A 20,321-nucleotide genomic window follows, 5' to 3' on the forward strand; every position below is an offset into this window, starting at 1 on the left:
AGCAAATAAGCCAACAAGGAATTGATCCAAATGACCATAAGCACACAAATAACTTGGCTACTTTTATTTTTTGCAGGGGATGGAGGTGCTGGGGATTGAACTCAGAGGCACTCCACCACTGAGCCACACCCCCAGCCCTATTTTGTATTCTATTTAGAGACAGGGTCTCCCTGAGTTGCTTAGTGCCTCACTTTTGCTGAGGCTGGCTTTGAACTCTTGATGCTCCTGCTTCAGCTTCCAGAGCCGCTGGTATTACAGGCATGTACCACGGAGCCTGGCTACTTGGCTACTCTTCCTAAAAGCTGGTCAGAATTTGAAAGCACAAACGTAGCATAATATTCGATTTAAAAATGTTTAAAAAATAGGTTCATGCAATGAAGGCAGCATAGTAACTTAAACAAGCAAGCATTTCCTTTAAGGATGACTATCCAATCTTTAAGGAGATTTCTATCAAATCTTTCTCTCCAAATTTGATTTGGACCTTAACAACGATCCTACTTTCTGAATACATTTCTGATTAATTGACCACACAGCTATTGAGACAAAATGCATTTTGCTTTATCTGAAATTTTTGAATTTAATATTCCTGAGAGATTGTAAAATTGACAAAGGTAAATATAAATACCAATGAAAATAACAAATCAGGTTTTCAAGTTGGGTTTATAGCATCCCTTTGTAACTTCCTCAAAGAGTTTATAGCCTACCCTTTGTCACCAAATAATAAGCTTCAATATATCAGAAGCTGCTGAGATTTCTAGATCCCTCTATCAGTCTTTTAGTGGACAAGAACACGTGTTTAGGCCAAGGGTCCAAGGACTGTGCTCTTCTGGAATTCTCAAGTGTGAAGAAGAAGGGCAGAGGGAGGAGCTTATATGCACATCACACAAAAAGGCATTAACAGAAAAGAGCATGGAAAAGAGGAGGCCAGAGGAAGGTCTCCCCAGGGGAAGCCTGGTCATGTGGCACTGGGAATCACCACCACGAGTAAGAAGTGTCGCCACAGTGGCCACCGTGGCTGGACACACCAACTCTTGCCAACAAAGTGCCTGGAACATGGTTCTACACCAAGCATAATTCCAGGTGGTCCCACTAATATTTCGTGTGAACCAGGAGAGAACACAGAGCTGAAGTGTTTCATTGGAAGGACTAAAGATGACCCTCTGTGGATACACTCAGTAGTCAGTTTATTGCAATCATGTGAAAAAGTGCCAGAAAACACAACTCAGGAGAATGCTGTGAACAACTGCGTAACACCAGAGTACCCAGGTAAGAGCAGCGGTGGGCCACGCCTCCGTTTTACTTTATTTTATATTTTTAAACAGAATTCTATAACATCTACATAAACAGTAAGGAGTTTTGGCATGCATTTCAAGTTATTCACCCAAAGGAAAGTGCACTCTTAAAATAAAAGTACTTCAAGGGAGTTATACTTTATCTAAAGCCCTCCCTAACGAGAAATCCGTCCACTTATTTAAAAATACAAACAAAACCCAGACAATGTGGTAAACTGCAAAATGCATGGTGGGATGTTAAGACAAACACTATATGTAGAGAAAATAAGATTTTATATATTTGGATATTCTCCAAATTGTGGCTTACCCCTCTTCTCTGCACAACATCTCTGAAAGTTTATAGATATTTGTTGTATCACAGCAGATGTCTAGAACAAATATTAAGCAAAGGAGAATGTATATGATCTCTCCCATTTTAGTTTTTTTTAAAGTAGGAAGATTGACTAGATATTAACACAAATGGGTTTAAATGTGAAGCTGCCATAAAAGCAGGAACATAAATGTAATTCTCCCAGCCGCTATTTTGATGCACATTTTTGATTCCATGAATATTTTATGAAATGGCCCAAACTAAAGCCATATAACATTCCTGCATTACTGATGCTTGCGCCCGTAAGCTACGAACATTAGAGGCATGATTGAGTGCATTAAAATGAACTCATTCAGCAGTGCATTGATTACTTGAAGGGGGAGGGAAACAAAAAAAGAAAAAGAAAAAAAAAAGAAAGGAAAAAGAAGTTGTTCCGCTTAAGAAAACAGCATGCAAATAAACCCAAAGTTTGCAATATTGTAAGGGCAAAAGCAGGTTAGAATAAAATAATATTTCATAAATAAAGTGGGACTCTCTGCAGACCTGACATTAATTAGGCAAGGTGTTAATTATGACCAAAGATGGCTGCTGGTATTGTTCAGGTAATTTAAAATGTCACAATCTCTGAGACACATAGACTGGCCTGTTTTAGCTCCATGCCTCAGCAATTGTGAAAGTAGCTAATTATTTCCTTTTCTATCAACTTGTACATTTGCCAGTAGAAATAACGCTACAGAAACAATTGCATGAAAATAATTTGACAGGTCCATAAGGCCCATTTCTTCGGCAGCCTGGTACATGTCTTAAGTATATTTAGTTTTAAATTGTGCACATTTGTTGAGGACTTTAGGGAAATATTCCACTTTAGTTTAAAACAACAACCTAAAGGAACAATAAAGCTTTATGTATATTATATTACATTTTAATCCGGAGCTACTGGACATCTTTGGCGTTAAGTTACTATTCTGTGCCAAGTAGACATAAAATCTGCTAGAAGCAATATTAAACAGTAGCGAAAAGAGAAAAATGTTATTGCCCTTTGTAAAAACAAGAGCCATTGCTTTCCATTTCGGCTTAACTGCATGAACAATTTATACTATCTTTCAGTTTTTACATTCAATTATGATAATTATAACAGCACTCCGTATGCTGAAATAGTTAAGGGCTTGTCACTTAACTGTCAACTTTCAAGGGTTTATCTCCTGTAGGAGATTTGTTGTGGGCTATAACCCACTGTACACCATTGCACAACAGAATGCTGGAAAACAAAGATTTTGTTCTGTAGTTCAATAGCGTCCCTAATAAACTGGGAGGAAAATGTGCTCATAACTTTTGAGTAACTACTTTGGGATACTTAGAAGAAATTTAAGAGGCTATTTTAAAATTTGAATCCTCTCTTTATTATTCTGAGCACAGATTTCAGGTGGACAGGATAGGAATCCAGCACACACTGATTAGAGACTGTCAGTCACTAAAGCAGACAGTGAGAAGGGTCCCACTAGACAGCAAGACAGGTGTAGGGGAAACTCATGAAGGTCTTTATGTCTGAAGTCAGCAAAACTAACACAAGTTAATTTTTTTAAAAAAAATTTTATTATTAGTTGTTCAAAACATTACAAAGCTCTTGACATATCATATTTCATACATTTGATTCAAGCAGATTATGGACTCCCATTTTTACCCCGTATACATATTGCAGATTCACATTGGTTACGCCTCCACTTTTTTACATACTGCCATAACAAGTTAATTTTTAAAAATCCAGAAAATCTGCCTTGACCTCCAAAATATTCTGGCCAAGTTGTTATTAATTGTTGTGTTTATGATTTAAATAGCTGAGTTGTGGTCAGTGCCCAGGTCTAACTGCTCCGTGGCTATAAGCCTCCATCAATTTCTGCCTGGGTTTTGTATTGTCTAGGAGTTAAGCATAAAGCACTTTTCGTCCTTAGAAGTGCATAATTAAAGGCATCAAATTTACTCAAAAGAATAAAACAATTTAAACATAACACATTTGGATAATATATGACCATGGAATCAATACTAGCCATTAACAAACCTTGTAGAGTTTGTAGACTTTGCCATTTTTCCTCATATAACAAATTATTTTACTATTATGTTTTCACCTTATTTAAAAATACTAAGTAAAAGATGTTGATAGGCATAAAAGTCTGAGGAAAACTAAAGTCCATATCGACAGCAGATCAACTACTGAATTATATTGCTCGGACTTAATCAATAATGTCATTTCTACCTACATTACATATTGCTCAGGTTTTTAAATAAACTACATTCAATCTGAATTGTGTATGTTTATATGAGCAAAGAGGGAGGCGTGGAGACAGAGCCTGAGTACTGAGTGTCAGAGACGGAGGTGAGGAGGAGAGGAGAGTACTAACTCCCCCTGCCCTGCATCCTCACTTTGATGGACAATGAACATATGTTATTTTGGCTGTCACAAAAACATAAACAAAAAACACCTACTTAACAAAATTTTTAAAAAATTTATTTAGCTGAGTGTGTGTGTGTGTGTGGGGGGGGGACAATAATGTTAGCTGAACAGTCAATATGTGCCAGGCACAAGATAGATAGATAGACAGACAGAAGCTTTTTGACCCTTGGGTGGACAGAAGTGATGTCCCAAGCTTTTATGGAAACTGTGTCAAATGTTTGACTTTCAGACAGAGCCCAAGGTTTGAACTTCAGTACCATGATGCTATAGCTCCATGCACACACAACTGCCCCTGAGCATCCCTTATTTAAGGGTGTGAAATAAAAACCACAAGGTCAAGTTTAAAGGATGGCTGCATGTAAAAACATGCAGCTCCATGCTGAATGCCTGCTGCTTCATGGACATTCAGTAACTTTTTATGTGATGTTACCTTGGCATGTGTGTCAGTATATATGTGTGTGTGTGTGTGTGTGTGTGTGTGTGTGTGTGTGTGTTTTCATGTTCACCCATTGGAGTGAATCTGGTTGGTCCTGTTATATTAAATGTCTTCAGACTTAAATGTTATGGAACGGTATCACTCATTCAGATTAAATGCTGCTCAAGCCACTAATTGGAAAGAACTTCATCCAACTCTAACCCAACACTCGCTCTGCTCTTGGCCGTTTGCACTGCTGCAGAGATATTCCCGGGGCAGTGTCTCTTCTCAGACAGGCAGAGGAAACACTGCCCCCAGAACTGTTCAATCGGTGCAGCCAGAACTGCAGGCTCAGTGCAGCTACTCACGGCCTCCTTGCAAAGCTTTGAAACAGAAAAACCTGCTGCAGAGAAAGCACCTCTGAACGAGGCTTTCCTCTGTGTGCTACTCGTTAAGCAGTAAATAATTAAAACACCCCGGAATAGACAGGTAAAATGCAAGCAGCAATGCTGGTAACACAGACATGAAAGAGAAGGGGAAGAAAATGAATAAAAAAAAAAAGGCAAGGAAATAATTCATTTGAAGCTCTAATAAAGTTTCATTTGCAGTCTTGTTTAAAGATATATCAGGCTTTAGGGATGTAACCTAATTACATTTTTATTCTAAGTTCCATTCAAAGATCTTGGACTTTGATTCTTTAACACAGATCAAACATGGTATAATTTTCTCGTGGCTATCAATACTTAAAAAGGATCTCTTCATTAAACACTATAAGGCCTTATGAATGTGTACACATAGTAGATGGAGAATAAACTGACATGGCCTGAAAAGGGACAATTAATTTATACAGAAATAGCAATGCTAATCCACTTGGTTTCTAAAAAAAAGTTTTAAAGTATTAGATTCACTCTCACATGCAAGTGTCAAGGACTCTGTTTCTAATATGGGTCTAGTAAGATGTACCTAGAAGATATGTTTTGGAAGCCACTTTTCAAATCCATTTGAGGAATTTAGGCTAAAAATGAATGATGAGAATTAGCAGCCAGAAGTCCTGAGCTTTGCAATCACCCAGAGATGAAGGGGAGGTGCTTTCCACTGGCCTGCAGTTTGCCCAAGACTCTTGGCGACTGATGTATTGGAGTCATCAAGATTTATATTTATATTTATATGTTTGATTGGATTTATTCCCACTCCTTACTAGGGAACCTGAATGGAATGATGGGTTTGTTCTTCCAGAGAATCTTTTGGGAAAAATTTCATCCAAGAGACTTTTAAGATGCAAGGTTAGAATCAGTATACAAGCGTGGGGAAACAAATACATAGGATTTATTTTTACTAGAAGAGGGAAATATGTTCCCAATGAACTTGCTTAGTCGTGCTAAAGGTATGACTAGGACTTAAATGAACAGACGGGAAAACCTACAGCTTCAAGAGTTTTGCTGGAATTGTTTTCCATTCACTTTTTCTCCTTCAAATATTCACAGTAACTATCAATAATTTTATTTTCCAGAGCTGAACCTTTAAAAAGATGGCCCTTGCTAGTTTAAGTGCCATTTTCTCTTGTAACACCCTGTATGGAAAGGAAGGCTTATTGTTGTAAATTTTAACATATGATAGCAATTTAAGTAGAAAATAAGAATCACTGAAAACTGAAAATAATCATATGGTGCTTGTCAAAAGTCTACTAGCAAAAAATTATGAAGATGTTATTGCCTCGCTATTTGATAATGCATGAATAAAATATTAGGTTTAGAAAGATTGAAGAAAAATTTAATATTTACTCTATTTAGGGAATCCAGTTCACATACATTGACCAGGGACTTTCCTGTTCTTAATATCAAAAGCCATGAGTTCTTGAAACTCCCTCAGTCCCAGGCAAACTGGGATGGTAATTGTCCTAACATTGACCCAAAATACAAAAGAGTGTTGAATATATAATAAATAAAGCAAAAATTAACATATGGAAAAGGCATAATATAATGTATATTTACTTATTTTTAAGGGCAAAAATATAAAATCAGCAGGAATGAAACACTAAAAACAAATAATATTAAATATCGTTAACAATGACACTATCAATCACTTAAAATGTACTTATTTTGCTCAGTTTTGCTGTATTTCTTTTCTATATACAATCATAATTTTTACATAGTTGCAGAGAGTTAAATATAATTTTTCTGCTTATCTAGATTATTTTATTAGAACTACTTTCCATATTACATATTTTCATAATTGTACTTTGAAAGGCTGTATATTGTTGTATTACCTTCCAAAGCCATTTAAGTGATTCACAATATTGTCAGCAATACACATAAGTGTTACTTTAAGAAAACATGATTATTATTATTTTGCAATTTTAAGAAGTATTAAATAGTACTTCACAATTATTCAAATTGATTTTAAGAAATGGCTTATTTTCTCATGTATTCATTATATTTCCCCCCTTTGGTGAATTGTCTGTAGCCTTGTCTATTAAATTACAATTGCCTTAACATTTTTCCTATAAATTGATGTACACTTTACCAGGAATATAGCTACTAATTCTGTGTAACATATACTCACATAAAGTTATTTCCCCCCATTTCCGCAATCTCTGCCCTATGACTGAAACCTGATCTGTTTCTTCTGATGTGATATCTGCAAATCATTCTTCTTTTGAATTTGTTCAGCCAACAGATCTGCCACTGTCCTCACTCAAATTCATGCTCCTAAATGTCCCCTCTCCCTAATGTCCCCGACAATTCTTGAACAGCCTAATTCACACATGGATTTCAACATGTGACAAAAGAACTTTTTATAAAGCCATTCAAGTTTCCTTTTCCACCGACTCAGTTTACCAGTCTTCTCGCCACCTTTTCTCTTCATATCTGGAAGCCCTCTGTATGAGAATAACCTTAGTTTTCCTAAGCAGTTGCCTTTATAATGTAGAATCTGGACAGTCTAGGAGGGTATCGTGGACCACATGATGAAGGGGCGTTGTCCTAGGACCCTGATGGAATGGGTTACTGCCTGAACGCTGCATGGGAATCTTGGGCTGGCCATGAAGACAAATGGTTTGGCCAGTGGACAAATAAGAAAGGACATACACAGGAAGAGACACTTTTTTTTTTTTTTTAGCCCTAATTTTGTCAGGGCCAGTCCTATTATTTCAGAAGTCTTTTCTTGTCATAATTTTAATCAAAATATATCAAGGAAAAATAAATCCAGAAAGTCATCCTCATGAGGTTTCCACTGAGCAAATCTCTGCACAGGCAGGTAGTGTTGGTTCATGTAAAGAACACTGACCCAAGTATCTGAAGACACAGGTTTCCAGCCTGGCTCTGACATGCTTTGGTGTTATTTAAAATTATTTAGGCTTACTGAAGAGGGAAATGCTATTGTATGTGACACAGATAAAATATAATTCTAAATGAAACAAGCCAGTCACACAAGGACAAATGCTGCCTATGAGGAATCTAAGTAGTCAAACTCACAGAAGCCAAAAATAGAATGCTGGTTACCACAGGCAGTGGGAGGTGGATGTGTGGGGTTGTTATTCAATGGGTATAAAGTTTCAGTTATGCAAACAATAAGAAAATCTCCAACACAAGTGGAGTAGGTGGTTTTGTTTCCTAATCAAAAACACAAGCCCAGGCCGGGTGTGGTGGTGCAGGCCTGTAATCCAGACCACCTGGGAGGCAGACAGGAGAATCACAAGTTCAAGGTCAGCCTCAGCAACTCAAAGAGGCCCTAAGCAACTTAGACCCTGTCTCTAAATTAAACTAATTAAAAATTAAAATAATAATAATAAAAAATTAAAGCAAAAAGAGCTGGGAATGTAGCTCAGTGGTAAAACTCCCTGGGTTAAATCTCCAGCTGAAACTGCACTGACACTCCCCCCCACACACACACCCGCATGCCCCCTGCTGCCAAAACCCCAAACAGAGCAAAACAAAAACACCAGCCCAAAGGAAACACAGTTCATAACAGGTTGCTGTGCGATGGACTTGCACTGGAGCACAGTCAATGTAGATCTACAGAGGGAACTTGGAGCACATGAACAGGGGAGCAGAAGATGGGAGGACTGAGAGGAACTGTCAAGAGTTAAAAGGAGAAGGAGATGGGATGAAGGGAGACACCAAGGGAAAGAAGAGCAGCAGCAACCAGGTTGGAGAAGCTGGTTGGGATCCCCCACAGGTGCCTTCCTGCGCTCTTGACGTTGGCCTCTCCTGCTTGTTTGTCCGAGGACTTTTTCAGTTCCACTGGGGGATTCACTGGGACTGCTACTTGGGAAGACCTGATGCAGTCATTACAGCAGAGTAACTCTTCCCAGGCCTACTTTTACTGACAGGCACACGCTGGAGTGAAAGAGCATGTAAAAGAGATAGAGAAAGAGAATGATTTTATATTTTAACAATGCAGAGAGGCACGAAGAAGTAAATTTTAGGCTCCATCTCTGCTTTTTGTAAACTGAGCTTTTTTTTCACCAGTAAGTAAGTTGACACACAAAAGTTTTTAATGACTGATCTTTCAGTAGCTGTTGAAGCAGCCATCGAGATCGGGGCTGGAAGGGAACCAACAGCAGATAGTACCTGCTTCAACTCCCTCACTTTAGAGATGAGGGAAACAAGATGCACAATGACCAAATAACTTACCTACATTCATATAGTTAATTAGCAAATGGCAGACTCAAAAGGCAACCTCTGTGTACTACCCATTCTAATGTTTTTCCCCTTGTGACACTTCATCTCTAGCATGATACCAACTGCCACCTGAATACCAAAGCCAAGATAGTCACTAATGTGTATCAACTACCACTAATTTAACCTATGTGTATGAATGTGTCCGTTTCTAATTTTGATTTTAAATATTTGTTCCATATTCCTAATATCTGTGCAGATTGTTCTTCCTTTGCTATCTAATGACCAATCTGTGCATTTAATCAGCCTTGCCCCTCCTGAGCCTCACACACTCCTACTTTATAAATAGTTCTTTAGTCTTCCTGATTATCTCTTAGCAACTATAAAACCCTCTGTCCTTTTCCATACTTCTCTGAGAAATTTTAAAAGTAGCTTGGTCTCCTCCAATTAAAAAAAATAATAATACATGCACTAAGTAACCCATTCTAACATCAGAAAAGGGCGTATCATGCAAAACGGGTCCCCCACCATTCCTCATCATCAAGGCCCTTCTCGAGAGTCTGCCCCAGTCGAGATTGTGTGTATCTGATGGGTTTTAAATCCACTCAACAGCGCTTATATCTCTATTAATTTTTAATAAAATGAAAGAGAAAATAAAATACCACACTAAAAACTGATATATCCTTTGCATGTCTTTTAGTTATTAAGGCTGTTTTTCTAATAAACTGGCAAGTGTTATTCCCTGACAAATAAGAAATTACAATGAAGTTTCTATCAATTTTGATGTGGCATGTTGATTATATTAAATTTTTGTATTTTTACCTTTTTTGGAGAACTGAGTGCTGTAAAAATCAACATCACTTCATATGCCTAAGAATAAAAATAAAGCCAAATTTATAATGGAAAATGAGTAAAATAAAAGGCCAAAATGCTAGGAAAGGATTGTTTATGTGAAATATTAAGGACTTTTTGAAAATATTCTGGTGTCGATTTAGATGGTATTCAATTGATCACCATCCCAGTTGTCTCACATGTCAACAGTTTAAAAACAAAGGAACATCACATTCTTCATGTATATTGAATCATTATTCCATCATTGGTATATTCTTTTCTTTTTTCTGGAATAATACCTTTTGTTACATGCTGAAGTTTTCTGACTGTCGCAAAGGACCTCAAACTAGGTAGCTTAAACAACAGAAATTTGGAGTCTGAAAGTCAGAATTCTAGATGTTGGAAGAGTTGATTCCTTCTGAGGGCTGTGAGAATCTGTCCCTTGTCTCTGCCCTATCCTTGGTACCCTCTGGTGGATTTGTGGCTTGTTGATGGTGCTCTGCCTGTAGCTTCCCATCATCTTCTCTGTACATGCCTGTCTCTGTTTACAAAGGTTTCCATTTCTATAAGTGGGTAGTCATATTGGTTCACAGTCATATTGGTTCAGGGCCTGCCATAATGTCTTCATGTTAATTTGATTTAAGCAAATGTCCTATTTCTCAGTAAGGTCACAAAAAATGGGAGTTAAGAACTCACCATTTTGGGGAGATTCACAATTCAAATACCTGTTATAGTTTGAATTTGAAGTGTCGCCCAAAGAACCGTGTGTTGAAAGTTTGAAAGTTTGGTCCTTCAAATGTGGTAGGACCTTTAGGAGGCGGAGCCTAGTGAGGAAGTTAGGTCATTGGGGGCGTGTCCTTGAAGGGACAGGGGGATCCAGGCTCCTTCCTCTCTTTCTCTTGGCCACCATGAGAGCTTTGCCCCACCACTCACTCCTTGCCGTGATGTTCTCCCTTATCTTAGGTCTAGAAATAATAAGACCCGTCGACCATGGACTGAAACCTCTAAAACCAGGAGCTAAATGAAACTTTTTCTTTTTCAGGTCATTTTATCAAGTGCTTTTTCACAAGGACAGAAATCTGACTGAAACAATCCCATAAGAAATACGATCCAAGTGTCCTTCAAAATGAGAAAAAAAAATCATCAATATGTGTACTGTCCTTGTCCTCTCTAGGCTGTTTTCTAAGAGCTGTCAGCACCAACACTGGAGAGACAGAAACAAAACAGGGGCAATGTACAGATATAGCCAGGAGACGGCAGGACAGATGGACAAAAGGCCTTCCCCACCAACCTGAGAGAACTAGAATCACAGACAGGGCACAGGTGAGGTAGTTGGGGAGGCCAAACTCACGGCACGTCTGAGATCAAAGCAGAGGGGAGATAGGTCGGAAGAATTGGGGTGTGGATGAGGACCGTCCCAAGAGGCCTCATGCAGGAAGCCGTCCTTTGACAGAATGAGAGCTGGCCTTTGTGGTTGTGACTCTGAAAGCCTAATGCTCTGGGCCCGAGCAGTCCCTCTAGGTCTTACGATGTGGAATCAGCCACCAGGAAAGCTGCCATAAGAAAATGGGTTTGCTCTTACTGAGAGCCAGAAAGTTCTCTGGTTAATAGAAACTTTGGCCTCGTTTCCCCAGGCCAATGCGAGTGCAGTTCAGATCTCATGGCTGGTTTCTTAGTCACTTTAAATACTGAGGGATCTATTAGATGAGGGATCAATGGAGGATGGAGGCTGACGTTCTAGCAGATGATGGATTTGTCAACATGGAGTATGTGTAGAGAGGTAGAGAAGGGAAAGTGCAGGGGGAGAAAACCAGACCCATAATGGCAATGATAAAGAAGGATCTAGAAATTTACTTGTCAAACCTCTGGATGGATGCATGGAGCAGAGCCAGAAATTCTACCCTAAACCCACAGCTCCTAATGACCATTGAGACACAGCTGTGTATTCTCATCAGTTCTGAAATGCGTCACAACAAATGCTGTACAACAACAAACCAGCCAAAGTTTTTGAATGATTTATTTTTTAAAATATATAATATTAATTTGTTACTATCAACTTTTCAAAAAGTATAAAACTTTTAAAATTTGAAATTAGGAATTCATGTGAATTTCAACGTATGTTCTGGGTGGGAGAGAAAGGCTATAGAAATGCAGGTAGCATATGATCCTCAGACTATGTTACTTTAACCACAGTCCATAATTAGGAGTGGTGTTTACTTCTGCTTTGGGGGAGAAGGGTTTATTTAAATACCAGTACTTCAAAGTCAATGTTAACAATCACATATATGCTGTGAGAAAAGTAAAAGGTTGAAAACAGCCACCATCAGCACATCAAGATCCTGGTACTGAGATACGTAGGAAATAAAACACCAGGATATAGAGGACCACAGACATTAGTTGTTGTTATGGTTTGGATATAGAATGTCCTCCAAAGGTTCAAGTATTGAAGGCTTGGTCTCCAATGTAGCAAAGCCCAACAGGTAAAGTTTGTGAGAAGTGGTGGGATCAAGAGGCCCTGACTTCATTAATGGATTAATCCATTGAGGGATTCTTAGCTGAATAGACTAACTGGAAGGTGGTGGAAACTGTAGGATGGATGTAGAACCTAGTTGAAGGGAATATGTCCTTAGAGGCATGTCTTTGGGGACTATGTCTTACCCCTAGCCTGCCTCTCTGTCTTTACTTCCTGGCTGTCATAAGCTAAGTAGCTTTACTCTGCCACACCTTTTAGATATGAAGTTCTGTATCATCTCAGTCCTGAAGTAGGGGAGACAAATGATCATGGACTTAAAGCTTTGAAACCAGGAGTCGAAAGGGATCTGTCCCCCTCTGAGTTGATTTTCTAAGGTATTTGTCACAGCAATGCAGAGCCACTGACACAGGTGGTGAGCAGAATGATAGGAACTTTTGACATTGAGGCTATTCCTCAGTCTTGGCAAGTACTGGCATGATCTGAGGCCACCAAATGTTTGCACAGGCTGAACAGCACTGTGGTTCAACAAGAGCACAAGGGTGTGTGTGCACTTGGCGAATTTCAAGTAACAAGCCTATCTAAAGCTGTTCTTCAGCCCTGGAGGCCTATTGTGGGAATGTCCCTAGAGGTTTAGATGATGTTTCTAGTCGTATGAATTATTGCCTGGGTATGATTCAGTGGAACTTTGTGAGAAAGATATTTTCAGAGTGGACTACCTTGAGGTTAACAAATCAAACACCACCCCTTATTTCTATGATAAGCCATCTATAAGAGACCAGTTAAATATCTTCATTTGACTGACTTTCTGAGATGTCTACTTGCAGTGTTCAATGTTGGTAGCCACAATAATTTTGTTCCATCCCTTCGATGTCTTTGTTCTAAAGACTGGTTCTTTCTCTATGTTGGGTTACTGAGTGAGCCTGAAGGGAGCTTCCAGGAGAATTTAGTGAAGGAAATTGGGAATTTGGAATTGAGTTAAAAAGTTCACGTTTTGAGTAGTATATCCCACTTCCAAGATCAGGTAGGGTCTCTGACCCAGAAGGAAACATGGGGAGACTGGGTCAGTCAAGGGGGTCACTATTTTCTCTTGAGTTCATTTTTGAATAGCAACAATATGGTATCCTAAAACACCTTAGGTCTCCTTGTAGTAGGCAATACATTATTGCAGATTTATGATGGAGTCATTCTACATCAGCTAGTTTTAAAGTTGTGCTATTTTCTGGGTATAAATATATTTCATGTCTACTATACTAAAAAATACAGAAACACATAAAAATGTTAAATGCATCCTTTTCTCCATATCAAAAATAGAGTTTCTGGAAGACAAAGTTATATTAGTAAATTGAGGAATTTGTTAAAAACATTAAAATGGGAGCATTCAGGAAAGCACAAAGAAGTTAGATACCACATTCCAAAGGGAAGCCTTCTATTAGTATATGAAACTTTCCAAGAAATTGCCAAAAATTATTAACAAAACTCTTGAAATTCCTCAATAAGGGGATAGAAGCATTGGAGATTATATGAGTCAAAGTTAGATTTACTGCTATGGTACAAAATAGACCCTAAAATCCCAGGGCTTTAGACAAAGTGATTTTCTTGTTCATGGTAAGTCCACTGAGGACTGGTGACTCTGGAGAAGCCCCCCTCCAAGACCTGTCTTGTGGCTTCACCATCTCAAAAGAAGTTCTCCATGGTTGCCATGGGGAAATAGCAGAAAAATAGAACACACACATCTGCACCTCCTTGTTCAGCCTAGAAATGACTGCTGATAAAGTCTATTGTCCAGATTGAACATTTTCGTAATGACCGACATGTGGCACTCAATAAGTGGCAGCTTTTCTGCTTCTAATTTTTGGAAAACAACATTTCAAATACCCAGGCAAGGGTTCATCATGTGTAATTACCATCATTAAGTATTAATTATAGATCATTTCTATTGTTTCTCTTTTTTTCTATTACAAATAATACATATATAAAGATTTAACACGTCTTTATGGATACCCTTGTCTTCATATCTGATTATTTCTTAGAAGTGGAATTACAGGGTTAAGGGATATTTAGTCTACTTTTTCATCAATTGTGACTGAAAGACCTGACAAGAACAATGTAGATAGAGGAGGAAAAGTTTTATTTTGGCTCCCAGTTTCAGAGGTTGAATCCACGGTCAGCCTACTTCATAGCCCTGGGCCTGAAGTAAGGCAGAATATCATGGCAGAAGGGCAAGGTGGAGGAAAGCTGCCCAGGACATTACAGACAGGAGAGAGAGAGAGAAGGGAGGGGGGAGGGAGGGAGAGAGAGAGAGAGAGAGAGAGAGAGAGAGAGAGAGAGAGAGAGTTATTTCTCCTCACCAGAGACAAAAATATGAACACCAAGGTCACACCCCCAGGGACTTCCTCCAGTCATACACTACCTGCCTATAGTTACTGCCCAGTTAATCTACACCAGTGGATCAATCCACAGCTTAGGTTAAGGCTCTCTCATGACCTAATCATTTCACCTCTGATCATTCTTGCACTGGGGACACCTCATATCTGAACTATTTAAAAAAAGCCAATTTGAGCATTTTAAAAAAAACTCTTTTTATATATTCCCAAATTGTATGCTGGAAATATCAGACCAATTTATCCTAGAACCACCAGTATAAAAAAATGCTTAATTTATCAAAGTTTCACAAGCATTAAAAGCTACCTTAAACAGACTTTGATTCCTCCACATTTGAATTAGGTGCATTAGAGCCTAGTCTCTCAGGTGTTTACATTGTCGCGATTACCAAAAAACCTACTTGCCTCTTCCATTAAAATGTGAGCTCGTGAATAAAGGGGCCACCAACATCTTTTTCAGCCATGTATCCCTAACACTTATCCCAGTGCCTACACATAATAGGATCACGATAAACAATTGTTAGACCATTATAGAATGTATAGAATGCCTTAATTTGTGCTTTTGTATTATCAATTTTTAAAACTTTTTTTTTTTAGTGCTAGTTGGACACAATACCTTTTTTAAAATTAATTTTTATGTGGTGCTGAGGATGGAACCCAGTGCCTCAAACATGCTAGGCAAGCACTGTACCACTGAGCTACAACCCCAGCTCTGATATGATGGATTTTTTTCATGTTCACTATCTGGTTGGATTTCTTTAAGTTGAATTCCTTAGTTCCTCTATCCATTGAGTGATTTTTCTCATCAGTGTGTATGTGTTCTTTATATAAAAATGGCATTGCTCTATTATCATGTTTGTTTCCAATATTTCCCAGTGTTTTAAACTGTGTAAGATCTTTAATAAGCAATTTAAATATTATGTATCAAATCTCCCACTTTTGTTTCTGGGAATTCCATTCCTCTAGCCTCATGTTTTCATAAAGGGGCTTCCTATTTCCTTCCTCTTCTCAAGGGAGGAGGAATGACATATCTGTTGAAATTCTTAACTCTCATCCTTTCTGATTCAGTTTTGAGGAGTCACATCTCTGAACTTCATGCTAAAGCTCAAAGGAGCTGGCTGGAGCCCATAGGAGAACCTGAACTTGACCTGCCTGCCAGTACTAGTTGTTAAGATTAATTCTGGGAGATAACGGAATCTGATTTGCACAGATTTAAGCACTGCTCTCCAATTAGTCCTTACAATTATGATCCGACTTTCATTTCTTTTGAATTCATCCTATACTTGGAGTAGGGAGAGGATATATTTATCCCTTAATAAACCCCATCACTTTCCTTCTTGCCTTGTCCAATTGTTTTGTGTTTCAAAGGTCTTTCTCATCCAAGATTAAATAAGTAATTGCCCACATTTTTTGCACGATTTTACAGCTTGATTAAAATGTTTCTCATAAAATATGAGGTTTAAAATATGCTAGAGAAATATCAACATTACTGCCAAATTGGTAAATATGGTAAATCATAAAGAGAAAATTTAAATCATGCTTTCATGTATCATCTACTTCCCATATTATTGACACACATTTTTTAAAATTTAACTTTATATTGATTTAAGTAAGGGTTTGCTGCAAAGATCTTTTGTGTCAGAATTTCCCCATTCTTGAATTCTTAATTTTGACATGTCTCTTGTTGAGTTTTAGAATATATATGGAAACTATACTCATAGTGCTTTCTGAACTTGTATATCTAAAATGCCTTCCTATTACTTCAGAACGTAGCTCTATAGTGGAGAAAACTGAGTCTTGTTTAACTCTTGTTCCAATGTAGGCCATTTGGATTTTTTCTTTGGATGCTGGTAGAACTCTGTCTTTATCTGAGTAATTGAAAAACTTCTGGGATGTTATTGAACTGTGGATTTCTCTTTATTAATTTTGACTGAAGAGCTATTTTGATTTGCATATTCAGATTTTTTTTAAGGGCCAAGAAATCTTTTTTAAACTGCTTTGCTTTTGCTCAATTATTGTGTATTCTTCCTTAGGAATTTCCCTATTTGTCCTCTTCCCTCCTTGTTTTCATTTCCTCATCTTTCCCTTGCAATCTGGGGCAGTTATTCAAATCTGTTCTCAACATCACGAAATCAGACTTGCATTGTGCCAATTCCACTCTTCTGAGAGCATTCCTTATGCAGAATTTACAGATCCTAGAGGAAAGGGTTAACATGTCCAGAACTGATCCCAGGCAGTAGCTTCTCAGAAAAGAAGATGGACTTTAGCAAAGCTCCATGGAAACCAGACAGGCTTGGTGCTTGAGGCAATCAATCTTGACCCATTGCAAATACTTGACCTCCAGTCCTCTCCTGACAGGGGTGAGGTTGGTGCTTCCCAAACTATGGAAGTCTGTGTGACAAGTCTTGCCATCTGTATGCCATAGCCGGCAGCTGCAACTGGAAGGCCTTGGTCTCACCCCTGATTTCCATCTCCCCGTCCCACTGCCCATCAGGCAGGAGAGATGGGATGCATCACATCATGAATGCTGAGCAGGAAGAATAGGACAGTATCAAGATTTTTCCATGTCACATCACAATTGCGTCTGGGTGTTGACCACACCAGGAGTGTGACATTTCCCTAGTCACACAGCATCCTATGCTACACTGGGAGAGCTGCGCTCCTCATTCTGCTCTTGTCTGAGTTCTCCCGGAGCAGTGCTGCTGCTGTTGGTCTGCTGCAAGTTTGGCGTACCCAGTTCTCTTGCTAGCAATGGCAGTTGTCCCAGGACACTACCAGGCACACACCATGGCCTTCTGGAAGCAAATTAGGGGACTTGACTAGATCTATCTAGGGATACATCAGAGATTCAAACTGGGAAAGGAAGAGACTCCTTGTGCTGTAGTGGCTGGACTTCAGCAGGTAGCGACTGTGAACAGGAACTAACTCTGAAAAATACTGAGCAGTGGGAGGTTAAGGTGCTTAGGGATGGGATCCCTCATTTTTTTTGTGATTTTGAAAGGACTTACCCAGGATGGGATAGGCACTCTACTGAGAGGAAAACTGCATTACTGCCCCAAGTTCCAGTACTACACCGATCCTCTATTGCTGACCTGGCAGGATAGGACTGAAGTGAAGGTTCAGCCACATCGGCTTCATACTGTGTCCTGGCCTCAGATCATGGCAGGGAAGGAGCTTATGCTTCCTTAGTCATGTCTCTTACAAAGTCCCCTCTCCTGGAGTCTGGTCTCTGGCCCTGCCAGATTTCTGTGTCTGCTCCAGAATGAAACAGCACATCTCCGATTGATCCAGTGTCTGCACACTTTCTCCAGCATGCCCATGGGTCTTGCCCATAAGGTCCTCAGAATTCTAAAAGAAGATACAGCCTGTGATTTGCTACAGCCTGTGTCTGTCAGTCCGCGACTACTCCATGCCTACTGTTGCTCTACAGGTCTGAAAAAATGAGACCGCCATCCCTTGAGTCAAGTGTGGTAGGACCCCATCTCCAGCAGGTTGTGAGACATCTCCTTTCTAATAGAGTTCATATGTCTGCTGTGCTGAAGGACCAGCCAGGGGCGTCTGTGTGAGGGCTGGTCACATTTGTGCCAATGGGTTGAACATTACCCTTGACTGCAACCATGTGCCCAGCTCTGTGAAAATGGCTTCTGCTTCTGTTCCTCATTTGCTCTACAGTTCCCCGAGGGAGCTGGAGCCCTGCCCTGGACTACAGCCTATTTGGTCAGGCCCAGAAAACCTGCCCATTGCCATCTGCTGGCTAATATCCTCTTTTAACCTGAATGGGGGCACCCGTGGTGGTATCGGGATGCTGCCACCTGCCCCCAGCACAGCTGCTGCCTAGCTGTTGCTGTGGGGCCTCCGTTCACTTGTCTGGACCAATCAGATCTGATAAGCGGAAGCTACACCACCATCTCCTCAGTGGGAATCCTATCGCCAGGTGAGTCCCCCTCTATTCTACCCACGTATTCTTTTTATTTTTGTAGTGGCTTTATTTTATTTGTTTGTCTTTATGTGGTGCTAAGGATCCAACCCAGTGCCTCACACGTTAGACAAGCACTCTGCCCCTGGGCTACAGCCCCAGCCCCTAGCCACATATTCTTGATGTCCCTATACTTCTTGTGAAAATTCTTCCACAGATTACAGAAGCTACACAGATGATTTTTACCATCACCAGGCATATCATAGACTCAAAGGCAATCGCTGGAATATTCATCAACACTGACTCTGTGGTTTTATCAGTCAGGCCTGGATCTAGGGTCTATGCACTTTTTAAGAGCATATGGAAAATTGTTAGATCTGACAAAACGTAGTTTCAAAACAAAGTCACCCACTCTAAAAATAATTTCGGAAGTCTTTCCAGTATTTTAAAGCAATCTATTTATTATGGAACATGGATGCATTTTATCATGCTGTAGGGTGGGGCACCCAAATGAGAGCAAGCCAAAGACTTGTGAGTAATGTGTCACCACAGCCCCACGCAGATCACATCTCCCAGCTCATCCCTGCTCTCTGCCACTGTATGTCTGTCACTAAGATGATACGGGCAGCCAGGGTGCCATGGTTACTAACGATAGGACCAGGGAACACTCCGATATGTATTGAATGAGTGAATGAACAGATGAATGAATCAAGTAAGCAATTTATAAGTCCTCTAATAGAAATGCATAGAGATTTTAAAAAATCAAAAGGAGAGGGACATGGGGATTTGTTTAATGGGCACAGAGTTTCCGTTTTGCAAGATGAAAAAGTTCTGGAGATTGGTTGCCTAACAATGGGAATATACTTCACACTACTAAACTGTACATGGAAAAGTGGTTGAGTTCCTCGAGGGCAGGGACTTTGCCTTGTACACTGTTTTATCCCCTGGCACTAGGTTCTAAATCAGTATTTGTTCAATGAATAAATGAATTTTGCTCTAATTTGTAATCTCATGACTGCATGGAACTCTGTTGCCTGGAAGTTGCTTCATCTGTTTAACTAATCCTCTATTTTGAGATATTATAGGTGGTGCTGCAATAGAAGACTTCCATATGTTTCTCTTAAATATTTCTGCACTCTTTCTTCTGAGCTCCATGACTGTTGCAGCTTCTTAGCCATCCCCCTTCCTCTTTCCGCTCCTGGCACAGTTTGCATCGTAGATAGACATTTCACTCTCCTGTCCTTACCCTGAATGTGCAGAAACTAAATCCAAGCTCCTAACACCAAGGTATCTTTATTTCACCTTTCCCATGACTTCCCAGCATGGCTCAAAAATACACTTTCCACTGTAAGCAGGTTACTCCTCCTACCCCTTTCTCAATTATGCTCCAGTGTATGTTGTTTGCTTTTACTGAACACATTCCTATTTCTTTACCTGCCTAAATTCAACCTATCTTTCAAGTCCAGAGCCTGATCCTCCCGACTCTGTCAGGCCTTCCCTGAATCCAGTCTGTATGATCTTTTACTCTGCTCTATTTTTCTGGCATGTTTGTGTCTGTCATGAGAGGTAGGCCTGACTACCTTCTAGAACCTACCAGGGTTGGAGTTAAAATCTCATCAACCGCAACTTCCTGGA

General features: G+C 39.5%; 1 protein-coding gene across 1 annotated transcript in view; it reads right to left on the reverse strand.

Annotated features, from left to right (window-relative positions):
- The window catches only part of Ttc29 (tetratricopeptide repeat domain 29), a 112,068-nt gene that overhangs the window by 57,509 nt on the left and 34,238 nt on the right, over window positions 1-20,321 (reverse strand). The window lies entirely within an intron of this gene.

This window comes from Urocitellus parryii, chromosome 10 (genome assembly GCF_045843805.1).
Source record: "Urocitellus parryii isolate mUroPar1 chromosome 10, mUroPar1.hap1, whole genome shotgun sequence".
NCBI classification, from domain to species: domain Eukaryota; kingdom Metazoa; phylum Chordata; class Mammalia; order Rodentia; family Sciuridae; genus Urocitellus; species Urocitellus parryii.